The sequence below is a fragment of the Rhinopithecus bieti genome, unplaced genomic scaffold, assembly GCF_001698545.2.
Source record: "Rhinopithecus bieti isolate Rb0 unplaced genomic scaffold, ASM169854v2 scaffold_4553, whole genome shotgun sequence".
NCBI lineage: Eukaryota > Metazoa > Chordata > Mammalia > Primates > Cercopithecidae > Rhinopithecus > Rhinopithecus bieti.
The window spans coordinates 1794221-1807667 of NW_016804694.1; the positions used below are offsets into that span (position 1 = coordinate 1794221).

General features: G+C 52.6%; 1 long non-coding RNA gene across 1 annotated transcript; it reads right to left on the minus strand.

Moving 5' to 3' along the window:
* Positions 1–335: 335 nt before the first annotated feature.
* LOC108528345 (uncharacterized) lies at positions 336–8973 on the minus strand. Its single transcript, XR_001885103.1, has 3 exons — positions 8135–8973; positions 4321–7621; positions 336–2277 (listed from the first exon to the last, which is right to left on the minus strand). It is a non-coding gene; the product is annotated as an uncharacterized LOC108528345 (long non-coding RNA).
* Positions 8974–13447: the final 4474 nt, after the last annotated feature.

A 13447-nucleotide genomic window follows, 5' to 3' on the forward strand; every position in this document is an offset into this window, starting at 1 on the left:
TTTTTTTAAGAGACAAGGTCTCACTCTGTTGTCCAGGCTGGTCTTGAACTCCTGGGCTCAAGCGATCCTCCCACCTTGGCTTCTCAAAGAGCTGGGATTATAGATGTGAGCTGCCATGGCCAGCCCTGGGTTAGATTTTTAGTCCCTCATCAGGGTCCTGAGGAAGCCGGACTCAGAAGAGTTCAGCTTTGAAGGTAGAAGAAGCAAGTTTTCTACCTGGGATGCCCCAAGGGTAGCAGGCCATCCTTCGCGCGCCCATGTCCTTCATAAGCTGCTGTGGTGGTACTGGTCGCGGGGGCGGGGGGCGGGCGTATGCGAACGGCGAGCTGGGAGGAGGGAGAAAGGAGGGGCCGTGGGAAGGGGCCTGTGGAATGCACGTGTCTCATTTCCTCTTTCGGAATGTCCACTATGAGCCCCAAGAAAGGAGCTTCGATTAGAACTGGGGTGAGGAAAGCCCCCAAAGGTCAATCTCTCTTCCTTTAACACTTGGCTCTACTGAGGGCCTGGGGGTTGGAACACCCACCTTCTTAGAAAGAAACTGAAAGGCCTTAGGAGAAACTCCGCCACTTCCCCTTCCTTGATAAGAGGAACTTGGCGTTGCCCTGACAGGAAAGTCTTGGTGGGGCTTCTCGGAAGCCGCCACCGCTGCACTGCTGAGCAAAACCACAGGCCAGGGGCCGGGCCAGGGGCCAGGCTAGTGAGGACTGGCCATTGATAAAGTCGCAGGCTCCATCTAAGCCCATGGGCAGAACTGGGGAGCTGCCAACATTTCCTCTTCCAGCACCACCTGCCAGCTCCTGTTTGGGAGCCACCAACCCCTCAGCTCTGCCAATGGGTCCCTCCCCACTCTCACCAGCCCTCCAACCAGGGTCGTCCTGTGTCTGCGTTCTGGACCCGCAGCTATGCCCACCATCCAGCAAAGCTCATCCATCTAGCCCCCAGCCCCCAGAGAGGCCTGAGTCTCCTGTGGGGTCCTGGGGGACCTCACAGGCACACGGAGCTGTGTTTGGGAATAGGTCACACTATGTGAGCTGCTTTGGATGGCCTAGTAGGTTAAGGAAAAAGGTCTTCTGCTGGGCATGCAGGAATACTTGACTTAACGGTGACTGCTATCTGCTGCGTCCATTCAGAGATCAGAAACAGGTTTTTCTCTGGGACTGGGGATGCCTCTCCCCATCCCTGATACATCCCAGGGCAGCTGCTGTGGCAAGGGGAACAGTGCACAGGGACAAATCACATCCCAGGCCAGCCCCAAAGGGGCCAAGAGACCCTTGGGTCCTCAAGGGTCCCTAAGCTTATTTCTACTAAGCTTTAGTATAAACATGTCAGGATGGTGTGGCACCGTAGTCCGGCCACCACTGTGGGGACAGGGTCCAGCCTGCATGGCCTTGCACAAGACCTGTGCCAGGGACCCCCGTGCTCCATTCCAGCTCCTCTTCCAGGCTTTGCTGTGATGAGCCTCTGCCCCCTTCTCCCAGCCCTCTCCTGCTCACCCTGTGAGACGGAGCCCCAGTCCAGATGGGCAGGTGCTGCCTGCATGACCTCACTGAGCATATCCCCCAGGGACCCTTGTCCGCATCACTTGGTGGTTGCTCTGACCATCACCAGGCCTGTAGGCTCCCGGGTAACAGCAACAGTGGGTTTGGCATCTCTGGATGAACATTTGATGAGGTAATAAGTAAATGGGTGAATTTAGTGCTATCTACCAGGCCTTGTGGCTGAGAGCCCCACGTGCCCACATGCTCAGACATCCACGTGTGGGCAAGTGCACCCGCGTGCGGCAGGAGGAGACACGTGCACGCCTGCCATGGTGTCCCTGAGACGTGTGTCTGTGGATCCCTGCGTTTGTCCCCAGCATCACCCATGACGCCAGCCAGCAGGTGGCGCTGCGCCCCTCCTCTGCGGGTTCGTTGGTCCAAACCGCCGGTGGCTGTCAAGACTGAAGGGGCCCCAGCAGGCACAGGGAGCCCAGCTCCCTCCTCCTACCGGGGGTCAGGGCTGCCTGGGTCTTGTGGGGAATCAGCCTGGTCTTCTGACCCAGCAGCCAAAACCCTAGTCCAACCCATGTGAGTAGGGCCATCTGTGTGCCCAGCGCGGAACTGGACCCAGACACCGCAGGAGGCACTGGCGTCCATGCAGCTGCAGAGCTGCAGAGCGTCGAAGTAAAGGCATGGGCTCGCACTCCCAGCCCTGCCTCTGCTGGCTGTGTGACCTCGGGCAAGTTCCTTAACCTCTCTGAGCTCGTTTCCTTGTCTGTTAAGTAGGAATCATGGCAATCTGTAAAATGAAATAATTAGTGTAAAACATGGGCCACAGTGGGGCCCTACCAAAAGGCAGCAGTTCTCACACTTTATGTCTGGAGGGCTTTTGAAAACACAGAGGCCCCGCCTCCAGAGGAGTGGCAGATTCAGTAGGTCTGGGGAGAGGCCTGTGACTCTGCATTTCTAAAGAGTTCCCAGGTGGTGCTGATGCTTCGGGCCTGGGGACTACACTGTGAGGACCAGTGCATACAGGATGCTTGGTGGCAGTCACGAGAGACCCACAGGGTTATACACAAGGCAGGAAGCATCAGCCTCCAGCGAAGACACAGAGGGGCAAACTCCAAGGGCTGCAGGGGGCCCAAGGGGGGACACACCCCCATGATGGGGGTGGCTGGAGAGGGAGAAGGAGGGGCCTCTGGACCTGGCTCTCCCCACCACAGCTATCAACGTAACCCCATCCTGACTGCACCTGCCGGCCCTGCCTAGAGGAGGTGGACCCTGGAGCCCTGGAAAGGATGGGTTAGTTGGCTCTCAGTTCCTGGCTTGGCAAACACTGTGCTCCAGCTTCTAGGAACGCACATTTTCTCCCTTTTTTTTTTTTTTTTTTTTTTGAGACAGGATCTCACTTTGTTACCCAGGCTGGAGTGCAGTGGCTCGATCATAATTCACTGCAGTCCCAACCTCCCTGGCTCAAGCAATTCTCCCGCCTCAGCCTCCCGAGTGGCTGGAACCACAGGTGTGCACCAATGCAACCAGCTAATTCTTTAATTTTTTGCAGAGACAGGGGTGTCACTCTGTTGCCCAGGCTGGTCTCGAACTCCTGGACTCAATCGATCCTCCCACCTTGGCCTCCCAAAGTACTGGGATTACAGGTGTGAGCCACCATGCCTGGCCCCTTTTTTACATATTAGTTTCAAGTCAGAAAGGTAATGCATGTCCATCTTAGAACATTAGTACAATGCAGAAAACTGTAAAGAAGAAAATGAAAATAGTAATCCAAACTTCAGTCAGCCAGAGCTAATCAGCATGTCCATCTTAGAACATTAGTACAATGCAGAAAACTGTAAAGAAGAAAAATGAAAATAGTAATCCAAACTTGAGTCAATCAGTATGAGTCTATTTCTTTTTCTTGTCTATGTGTCTACCTCATGCATACCATGGTATCCACTTGACATCATAGCATAAGTGTTGTTCTTTGATGTTAAAACTCTCAGAAACGTGAATTTAAGCACAGCACAACAACCCAGTACAAGGTGCCAGACTATATCTGCTTGACTTAAACACTCCCTACTGTTGGACATGCAGGCTGTGTATTTATTTATTTGGTGATTATAAACAACCCCTGTGAAGGGCTTGATGTGTCAGCACTGCCTGCATTTCAGATGGCTTCCCCAGAGGAACTTCCTTGAAAGGGATTCACTGGGTCAAAGGGCATCAAAGTTTAAAACTCCTGATGCATATGGACAAAACGCTTTCCAAAAATGTGCTGGCTGATGGTTCCACCCAGGGTGGGAGGGAGACAACAGCCTGCTCAGCCCAACTCACATGAAACCCTGTTTAGCCCAATTCATGACATCTGAGATTAAACGAGGAGGCCCAAGCACCCAGGCAGGGAAGAAGGGCCCAACACTGTCCAAACTCCACGTTGGTCAACCTGCAGAGTGCCATGTCCCATGCCACACTCCAGGTAGAAGATGTGGCACCTCAGGCCAAGCATGACCTGGGCAGAGCTGCCCTCCTGCTCTTGGAGCCAGGATTGTTCTTCAGCCCTCACTTTCTTCCATACCTCATGTCCTAGTAGCCTCATGGGGCTACTTTCAAAACATCCCCAGTTGGGGATGGTGGTGCACACCTGTGGTCCCAGCTACTCAGGAGGCTGAGGGAGGATTGCTTGAACCCAGGAGTTCAAGGCTGGAGTGAGCTACGGTCGTGCCACTGCACTCCAGCCTGGGCAACAGAGTGAGACTTCACCTGTAACAAATTAATTAATTTTAAAAACTCCACATCCTGAATGTGACCACAGCTCCCCACTCCACCACTACCCTGGCCCACCTCTCACCTGGTTATCTCAGTAGCCACCTCTTGGATTCTCTGCCTCCCTGTCACTTGCCCCCTTAGAGTCTGTTCTCCATAGAGTCTGTTCTCCATAGAGTGTGTTCTCTGTAGTCTGTTCTCCATAGAGTGTGTTCTCCGTAGTCTGTTCTCCATAGCAGCCAGAGAGATCCTTTCAAAACCTAGGGTACATCAGGTCAGTCCTGAGCTCACAACCGTCCAGTGGCTCTTTCACGCGGGGAAAAAGCAAAGCCCTTACTATGGCCCACAAAGCCTTTAGGACCTGTGCCTCCCGCACTCCCATCACCTCCCTTACCTAATGTCCTGCCACTCCCCTGCACCCACTCAGCTCCCTGGTGCTCCTCAGAACACTTCCAAGTGCATTCCTGCCTCAGGGCCTTTGCACTTGACATTACTCCTGCCTGGCATATTTCCTCAGGTATCCACAGGGCTCCTCTGCTCAACTGTCATCTCAAAACAACTACAAGCAAATAGGACCTGCTCTGGGAAGGCCCTCACTGATCAGCCCGTCTGAAGGAGCGCCCGGGCCCCTCTCTCTTCCCTCATCCCGCATCGTGCTCCCTCACTCTGCGATTATTCTCTGCCCTTGCCAGTAGAAGAAAGCCTCCACAGGGCCGCGCTCTGTCTGTCTCGTTCACTGCTGCATCCCCAGCACCTGCTGTGCTGCGTGGCTCCCGGTCGGTGCTCCACCGCACATCTGCTGAATGTTGACTTGAATGGGAGATTGCACTGTCTGGGTATGTGCATGTGGCTTCCCCTGCCTGGGTGATACCTTACTGTCTCTAAGGTCCCCAGCTTGCAGATACTGCCTGGCACTTAGTAAGTAGCCAGGTTGGATTCGTTGTACAAATGGACACATGAAGAGAGAAAGGAACTCACAGCGGAGCAGGAGAGACCACGGCATGGGGGTCAGGAAACTGGAATTCCAGATAAACCCCTGGCACTCACCGTCACTGAGGCCTTGGGCAAGTCACTTCACCTCTTCGAACCTTAGTTTGTCACCCATAACATGGGCATGGTGAACCCTGTGTTGTTGGCCTCACAGGGCTGTTGTGAGGATTACATGGCAAAGGCAGGTCAGCCAGGCACAGGGACAGCCCTGCTCAAGCTGCAGCTCTCCCACGAGGCTCCACCTGACACCTCACCTTGCCAGGCCAACCACTCCTTTCTCTGAGCCCCCAGGGAGCCTGTCATAGATTGCGTGCGTGTGTGTGTGTGTGTGTGTGTGTGTGTGTGTGTGTGCATGCACCCTGCTGGTGTTTTTATGAAAGTTATATTTGTGTGATTACCCTCCCCAAACTGTGTCCCCCTTGAGATGGGGCCTGCCCCACCGTCTTTGCGTCGTTGGTCCCACCCCGTGCCCGGCAGCCAGGAGTGCTCCTGGGACGCCTGATGACTGACCACATACATTTGTTGAACGCTATCGACGTATGAATGTGATGTGAGTAACTACAGGTGGCGGCTTTAGGCATGCAGAGATGGCTGGAGTGAGGCAATTCAGCAAGGAGCTATTTGGGTTCTGGGGCAGGAGGGCCTGGTGGGGCCTCAAGTGCCCCCCCTGGAGGAAGGGAGGGAGGTGGTGCTGGACTGGCCAAGTTCACTGTGAGCCGAGGGCTGGACATCTTCCTCCCCAAACATGGGCCACATTGGCCACATCTTCTGAGCTGCGGGGTGGAGGCCTGGCTGCCCACCTGCATTCCTCACTCTGTATACCCATGATCTCATCCCGGCCCTCAGCCACCCACAGGGCAGGAGGCTTTGCCCATTGTGCAGATGAGACAGCCATGCCCTGCCCTGGGATGGTCATTTGGCCTGGGCTCAGGGCACTCTAGTGGGTCCCAGGCTCTGGCGGGGTGGGTGGAATGTGGTCACGGAGGCCACCCCAGGCTGTCCTATTGGATTTAATGAGCCCCATTGGTCTGTCCATACCCTGAATAAGCTCTGGTCTACCGACCCTCCTATGGGCTGCTGGGGCCGGGGAGGTCCCAGGGTTTTCCAGATTCAGCTGTCCTCCCTGTGTAGTCTCAGGGACCCAGACAGGGCTGGCTGACAAACAGGTCCTGCCCCGGAGGGGCGTGGGGCTGAGCGAGCGAAACTCCTTTTAGGAAGGAAATCTCGGGCCAGGTTGAGAAACCAGCGTCTTGCCAAGGCCTGGGGGGTGGGGGAGCCCAGGTGAGCCGACTCAGTCCTCAGGAATGGGTGGGGTCTCCAGGAGAGGCGGGCACTTCCTCCACCCCAGCCCAGGGTCCTGTTCAATCCTTATTGAGGAGTTTCCTGGCGACAGGCAGTGACCTGTCGGCTGCCTGTGTGGGAAGCCGCTTGGCGTGGCCCTCCCCATCTCATTAGTGGTGATTCACCCGGACTCACCTGGCTGTCAGGGACCTGTCCCACTGCCCGCTGGAACCAGCTCAGCCAGCACCCTCGGAGGGGGAGAGACCTCGTTCCCTCAGCTCCCTGTCCTCCATGGTGTCCAGGGCAGAGCGTGCCAGGCACACAGTCAGAGCTCAGAATTCATTCATTTAACTAACAAATATTTACTGAGCACCTACTGTATGCCGGGCACTGGGTGAGGTGCTGGGGCTACAGAGTGAACCAGGCAGACCCAAATCCCTGCCCTCTTGGAACTCACATTCTTGTGGGAAAAGTCAGACAGTAAACAAATAAATAAGTGAATCACATAAGCTGTAGAAGCTGGTGAGTGCTGTGGAGAAAAATAAAGCCAGGAAGAGTGTGAGATGGGGGCCATGCCTTTAAATAGGGTGTTCAGGGAGGGCCTTTCTGAGAATGTGGTATTTGAGCAAAATCTGATGAAGGTGGAGGTAAAGAAGGGAACTGTGTAGATGAGGGAGAAATAAGCTGTACCAGGAAACAGCAAGTACAAAGGCCCTGAGGTGGGAGTGGAAGTCGGGGTGGTTTCAGGAACAGCCAGGAGACGTGTAGCTGAAGCAAGCTGGCAACAAGGCAGGTAGCAGAAGATGGGGTCAGAGAGGTGGAGGCAGTGCAGACTTGTGGGGGCTTATAGGCCTTTGTAAGAACTTTGGCTTTTTCTCAGTTGATTTCTGTCAAAATGCTCCCAAATCCCCCAGTTGAACCTGAGACCAGCCCCTCAGTCTTCTGCCCAGCTTGGAGCTCGGAGACATAACTCAAGGGTCAGGGGTCTTTTCTCCGGGAGGCTACCTTCTAGCAGGGTCTGTGGATGAGTTTGCTGGGCAGGGGTGAGGTGCCTGTGGAGCACATGTGAAGAGGAGGAAGACTGTTCAGGATACAGGTACCCACTGCAGGGGGATCTGGTGGGAAGAGAAGCAGAAAGGAGCTAAGGCTGAAAGAGAAAGGTGAGGCCCGTACCGTAAGAGCCAGCCTCACTCAACCCACCCCAGCCTGTCCTCTTCCAGGCCCAGCCGGGCCCGTGCCCCAGCTGACACTCCATGCTCCGACCTCTCTCTTTACTCTGGACCTTTGCACTGCTCTTCCTTCTGCCTGGAAATCCTCACTGTCCTTTGCCTGGTAAATTCCCATGCATCCTGGCAGTCTTGGCTTAGACATTACGAAGTGGTCACTGAGGTCCCAGAGCAGGGGCTCCTCCCATGGGCCCAGCATGCCCCCCAATGAAGCATGTTTCACATTGTATCATAACTGCCCACTGTGGGGTCTTGCTTCTCTGTGAGACCATGGCCTCCACAAGGGCTTTTGGACCATGTTGGGGTTTGCCTAGAACAGAGGCTGCCACGGGTGCAAGCAAACATGCACTAGGATTTGGATCCCTCAGATGCTTCCAAGCAGAATAACAAGATCAGACTCACATTTGAAAGATGACTGTCACTCCAGCGTCTATGTTGGGGGAGTGGGCGGGGCTGGAGGTGGGCAGCAGCTTAGAGGCTACTGCAATAGTCCAAGCAGACGCAAGGAAGGATAGAACCAGTGAGTCAGCTGCTGGGAGCAAGAGGAGGAGCACGATCTGGGAGAAGCTTTTGGAAGAGACATCAACAGGACCTGGTGACCACTGGCCCTGGAGATAGTGAGAAGGGAGTGGAGGGTGGGTCCAGCTTTCCCTCTGTTATTTTGTGTCCTTCCTCCTGTCTTGCCGGTGATATGACTTCCTTAGGCACAATGTAGTGCAGTGGTTATGAGCACAGGCTTTGGAGCCCAACTCTGGGTTCAGCTGTCATCTCCACTACATACTTGCTGGGTAACATTGGGACAGATTTACTCAACTTCTCTGTCCCTCAGTTTACCCATCCGTAAGGCAAGGATGGTAACTGAGATTTAATTACTGCATTTCATGGATTCTAAGATGATTAAAATTGATCTCCATTTTAGCATTTCTGAAATCAGCGTGAGTCTGAAAATCAATGGCATGTCAAGGATTAATCGGCTGCATCGTTTAGTGGTACACAAATAACACTACGTCTAATGATTGATGGAACTGTAGATTTGATGAAACACAAAAATACAAGGAGAGACCAGTACTGGCATGTCATAAGGGGTGAATAAATGTTAGCTGTTATTATTATTGTCATAATTTGTTTTCTGGAGAATCGTTTGTCATACAAGGTAACAAATGCCCAATAAGAATAAGAGACAAATATAATTAGGAGCTAAAAAAGAAAAGAAAGCCGGGTGTGGTGGCTCATGCCTATAATCCCAGCACTTTGGGAAGCCAAGGTGGGTTGATCACTTGAGGCCAGGAGTTCGAGACCAGCCTGGGCAACATGGTGAAACCGTGTCTCCACCAAAAATAAAAAAATTAGCCAGTCTCATGACCTGGTCTCAAAATAAATAAACAAACAAACAAATAAAATAAATAGATTAAAATTTTAAAGAGAGAAAAGAAGCTAATTCATAAATAGATACAAAGCCTTAAATTTTTTAGTAATATCCCCCCCAAAAATTCTCAAAGCTTAATGCTTCTCCTGAAAGGTCCTGTAGAATTCTGCCAAAGTTCCAGAGAAAACTTTAGAAATTCCTCATTCACAAAGGGGACCAGAACTTCTGGCTCCCTGACCGGCAGGGGGAACCAGGGCATGTCCCTGGATGACTTTGGGGGTGTTCCCTGTGTCCTTGTGAATTTCCCTGAGTCACCATTACTCACTGCCCACAATCAGGGCTCTGCTACCTTCCAACCAGGAGAGCAACACCCGGGGATCAAGGGCCATCCTCAAACAAAAGTGTGATTATAACGCGTTCCGCACGGGCTATAAACCGTCCCCAGCTACGGACAGCAGGGTGACCCTCACCAGCGTCTTATTTCTGGCCTCCTGGGTTGTGTTCCTGCCTACTGACTTGGCAAATCCCAGGCGACTCGCCTTGTTTTCTCTCCTCACTTAAATACATGTCTGGAAAAAGCCTCCACCCCCACAGACCCTGCTGTGTGTGGAGAGGGTGGCAGGCCCGGAGGAGGAGGAGAGACAGGGCGGCTGGCTTGCAGAGCCTCCTGCTCCCTGTGGAGAAGACTTAGCCCAGGCAGGTGCCCCTAGGCCCTGCTACTGGGGGAAGCAACACTTCCCGAGTCCTGCGCTCCTTCGGGCTCAGCCAGGACCATTTGCACAGCTCTGATTCTCTCCTGCTGTTGTCTGCATTGACAGGGGACCGTCTTGGCTACCCGCACCCTGTCCGGCTCACACACCAGGGCCTAGTGACAAGGGCAGCCTCGACCTCCCAGGCTCAAGTGACCCTCCCACCTTGGCCTCTCGAGTAGCTGGGACCACAGGCGCACGTGGCCACACCCGGTAAATTTTTGTATTTTTTTGTAGAGACAGGGTTTCACCACGTGGGCCAGGCTGATCTCAAACTTCTGGGCTCAAACAATCCTCTTGCCTCGGCCTCCCCAGATACTGGGATTATAGGCAGGCATCGCCATTTCCTTTTCCCAGCTGAGGAAACTAGGCCCAGTGATAGAAACTGATTTACAAGAGTCCGAGTGCTCCCTCTCATTGACAGAAAGGAAATGGGCTTTCAACATGAGTGCTCCATTTCCTCCAATTGAGCATAAGTTCCTTGGCAACAAGCCATACTCATCTTGTATTTCTTGACTTGCTGGAAGAATTAAGCACAATGCTGGGCACATGCAGTTAGTGGGTATCAAACACTTTAAATCAAACTAGTCGGCCGGGCGCGGTGGCTCAAGCCTGTAATCCCAGCACTTTGGGAGGCCGAGACGGGCGGATCACGAGGTCAGGAGATCGAGACCATCCTGGCTAACACAGTGAAACCCCGTCTCTACTAAAATACAAAACTAGCCGGGCGAGGTGGCGGGCGTCTGTAGTCCCGGCTACTCGGGAGGCTGAGGCAGGAGAATGGCGTAAACCCGGGAGGTGGAGCTTGCAGTGAGCTGAGATCCGGCCACTGCACTCCAGTCCAGGCGACAGAGCGAGACTCCGCCTCAAAAAAAAAAAAAAAATCAAACTAGTTGATTTAAAGTAAATAAATAGGCCCGCAAGGCAGCTCAAGCCTGTAATCCCAGCACTTTGGGAGGCCAAGGCAGGCGAACCTCCTGAGGTTAGGAGTTCAAGACCAGCCTGGCCAACATGGTGAAATCCTGTCTCTACTAAAAATACAAAAAATTAGCCAGGAGAGGTGGCAGGTGCCTGTAATCCCAGCTACTTGGGAGAATTGCTTGAACCTGGGAGGCGGAGGTTGCGGTGAGCCGAGATCACGCCATTGCACTCCAGTCTGGGCAACAAGAGCAAAACTCTATCTCAAAATAAATAAATAAATATTTAAAATAAATAAATAAAACAACTTTTCAAAGCACCATGATGAATTTTCACAGGAAATACCATTTAAGCACTTTCAGCTCATAAAGCATTTTCACATACATTAGCCTATGTGCTCCCGATGGAGTAACTGGATAAAAAAGATCATTATCGGCCGGGTGCGGTGGCTCACGCTTGTAATCCTAGCACTTTGGGAGGCCGAGGCGGATGGATCACCTGAGGTTGGGAGTTCGAAACCAGCCTGACCAACATGGAGAAACCCAAACCCCTTCTCTACTAAAAATAAAAAAATAGCTGGGTGTGGTGGCACACGCCTGTAATCCCAGCTACTCAGGAGGCTGAGGCAGGAGAATCGCTTGAACCCAGGAGGTGGAGTCTGCAGCGAGCCGATTGTACTCCAGCCTGGGCAACAAGAACGAAACTCCGTCTCAGAAAAAAAAAATATCATCATCATCTCTGTTTTACAATCAGAGGGATGTGTTTAAGATCATGCAACTGGGATTACAATTCCCGTAGGCAGGATTTAACAGGTGTCTCAGGACACCAAAGTCTGTGTTGCCTTTGCAGGTGGCCTGGTAAACTGGGGCTGGGCACCCTATCTCGCTTGTGGTTCTCTGTTGGTCTTGTGCAGTGTTCACCTGCTGCTGAGAGGGCAAGCCTCGATCATCGCAGCCAAATAAACTCCAGACAGTCCTGAAGGCTGCAGGCGCCTTTCTTGAGATTGCAGTTGCTGCAATGAATACTCAGCCAAACACCATGTGCCAGTGAGTGTCACGTGGGGGTATTTCCAGCCTCTGGAAAGGGCTGGTCAGGAGGGTCAGGCCAGAGTCCAGCTAAGCAGAAAGACCTGGCAGCTGGCACCACGCAGGGAGGCACAGACAGGGTCAGGCTGGGGGACACAGGGCCATGCCGTCTACAGGAGCCGAGCAGGTCTGCTGTCCAGGGGGTTAGAGATGCATTAGGCCAGAGGGGCTGGAGTGGGCCGGGCAGGGGACCAAGGCTGCTTGCTCTCTGCCCTGTTACTCGCTCTTGCCCAAGTGGGCCTGAGGATTCTGGCCTAGAGTGAAGGTGGTCAGTGGCCTGCAGACAGAGCAGTAGGATGGCCCAACCACATCTGTTTGGCCCTTTCATTATGACATTTTTACCCCTGATTACAAAAGTATCTTGTATTCATAATAGACAAACTGAGGACTACCAAAAAACCCCACAAATGCATGAAATAAAAATCACCCATAGTGCTATCTTTTTTTATTTCCCCCCACCCCCGAAATGAAGTATCGCACTGTCGCCTGGGCTGGAGTGCAAGAGCATGATCTTGGCTCACTGCAACCTCTGCCTCCTGGGTTCAAGCAATTCTCCTGCCTCAACCTGCTGAGTAGCTGAGATTACAGTCGTGCACCACCACGCCTCACTAATTTTTCTGTTTTTAGTAGAGATGGGGGTTTCACCATGTTGGCCAGGCTGGTCTCAAACTCCTGACCTCGTGATCCTCCCTCCTTGGCCTCCCAAAGTGCTGGGATTACAGGCGTGAGCCACCGCACCTGACCTAGTGCTGTCTCTTTTTAACTGTATAAAGTACAAAAGTTGATAAGCAAATGCTCCTGTCTTCTCCCTCTCATCTCTTCCCTCCCCATCCAAGGTCATAACAGTAGCAGTTACTAAAATGCCTTCTCTCTTCTTCTCCTTCCTTTGGAAGGAGTGGTGCAGGGTTTTCCCAAGAGGGGAAACAAAAACTCAGTCACTGTTTTGATTGAAAACATAAATGTCCATTTCACTCTCATTCTTTTTAAGTATGAAATATGTTGGTGACAAGGCACTCTGGGGAGTTTCCTGGCTCCACCCACTCGGGACACTTTTACTGGCTCCGCCTCTGGTCACCCTTACAATCTCGCTCCAGCCAGACCAGAGAAGGAGGCCTCTGGGGTTTGATTTCAAAGCAACCAGGAGGCTTTGCCACCCTTCAGACACCTTTTCATCAGATCACTGATACCCAAAATTCCACCATTAGACATCATTCCTTCAACAGAAAACTTCGTTTTCCCTGAAAATACATGGAAATTGTGAATCCTTCAAGATTATAGGAAGTCAGGTGCAGTGGCTCATGCCTGTAATCCCAGCACTTTGGGAGGCTGAGGTGGGCAGATCACCTGAGGTCGGGAGTTGGAGACCAGCCTGGCCAACATGGCGAAACCCCATCTCTGCTAAAAATACAAAAATTAGTTGAGCCTGTTGGCGTGCACCTGTAATCCCAGCTACTCAAGAGGCTGAGGCAGTAGAATCCCTTGAAGCTAGGAGGCAGCGGTTGCAGTGAGCCAAGATCATGCCATTGTACTCCAGCCTGGGTGACAAGAACGAAACTCTGTCTCAAAAAAAAAAAAAAGTATGGGATAGTAAAAAAAT